Source organism: Halyomorpha halys, unplaced genomic scaffold (genome assembly GCF_000696795.3).
Source record: "Halyomorpha halys isolate HHAL.00 unplaced genomic scaffold, Hhal_1.1 Scaffold847.1, whole genome shotgun sequence".
NCBI lineage: Eukaryota > Metazoa > Arthropoda > Insecta > Hemiptera > Pentatomidae > Halyomorpha > Halyomorpha halys.
The window spans coordinates 273,843-275,652 of record NW_027109725.1 but is presented as its reverse complement, the minus strand read 5'-3'; positions in this window follow the sequence as shown (position 1 = coordinate 275,652).

Sequence of the window (1,810 nt, the reverse complement as noted above, 5' to 3'; positions counted from 1 at the left end):
CCAAAATGATTGTGAGATTTAGAATTTATGACGGAAATATAGGGTTTAACAAAGTTTTACAAAATGTTCTGAGTGTGAAAACAGCACAGTTCAAAACGAAAATCGTACAAAATTGAAATTATATTTTAAGGACGGATATATTTTTGTAATATTACAGAAAAAGTGTTGTAAAAACCGACCACCCGGAAATGGAACTTTAGAAAATCGATATTGAAAATTGTTTAGGACTAATTCCAAGGACTAGGGTTCGAATTTGGCTGTGCAGAAAATTGTTTTCTGTTACACTGTAGCCGTAAGTCAACCTCGTGAGTTCTGCAACCCTCCTGGGGTCCTCCTAGTCTCTTAAATTGGGTAAAAATCTGGCGGTCGAGCGTGATTCTGACCAAATAACCTCCTTGCACAACCGTTGGTCTAGTAACGGTACTTCCTTACAAGCTATTGCACCCTTAACGCTTCATGGGTCGTAGTGGTGTATATATATATATATATATGATTTGTTAAAAAACGGCACTAACGATTTTGATTAAACTCAGTGAAACAATGTAAAATTAACTAGCTTGATAGCTTGAAATAGTCTGATAGGATAAATTGCGAATTAAAAAAAAATTCTCAAATTACTTTTAATTATATTTGTTTGAAACAAATCAAACAGTTATCGTTGCCAGCAATGAAAAAAAAAATGGTTAAATACAATTTTTTTATGAATTAATAAAGGGAAAAAAAAGAAAAAATTAGAAACATTCGATTCGAACGGGAAATGCCGAGACCTATGTGTTCTGATCCTACTCTTGTAGCTATATTGTACTAAACTGTAAAAGGCATGAACAGACTTCCTTATTGTTACAAAAAAAACCTAAAAACCTAATTTTTATTGTAGGAGAAGGTTGTACGATGACCGTACCGCACTAGACGGAACTTCTTTATTCGGCAATGTTGTTCAAATCATCTGTTTGCTAAAACACAGCATACATATCAATCCATTGGATCGATATGGCTATTGAATATATAAAAACACAATATATCAACAAAGATACGAAAAATTACTTTTTCAAACAATAATTAACTATAATATAAATACAATATATTCGAAATATCTTTTTAACAATTTTTTTTTTTTGCAAATATTTTCCTCCTAATATTACATATTCTAATTCATTATTTCCCTTTCTTTTTTTCTTTTTTTTTTAACCTCAATTCTTTCTACGCTATTCTCTCGATTATACATTCTTATACTTCCCTTCTCTTGTGATCCGCTACACTTGTTATTCAATCCGTTACACAAATTAAAATAAATTATCAGTAAATAGAAATAGATTTAAAATAAAATAGCCAAAGCAGTAGAACAAATTAAAAAGGTTTAAAAGCTAAAAAATAATAATAAAAATTATGAGTTTTTATATTTTATGTCCTCATATCGTATATCCATCATATTTTATAACCTCGTATTTTATGTTCTCAGAGCTACTTCCCACGCAGGTGGTGACGTATAATGCCGAGGAAAATTTATTAGTTTCAAATTGTGGAATTTAATAAGTCGATTCTGTTCATAATGAGAAAGACTTTTCTTTAAAAATATAATAATTTTAAGTTAGCTTGGAATTGAAAGTAACTTATTAAATTTTTATTAAATTAACACTGGCCGGGGATGTGCATACGAAAGCTACCGCAATCTCTTATTCAAATGTTCGTCCATTAAGAATGTGATTATATATTTAAAATAAAATGTTTAAAATAATATTGACAAAAAGAAACTTTTTTTCTTTGTGATCACCCTTGTATACACTATTGACATTAATATCAATATATGTAT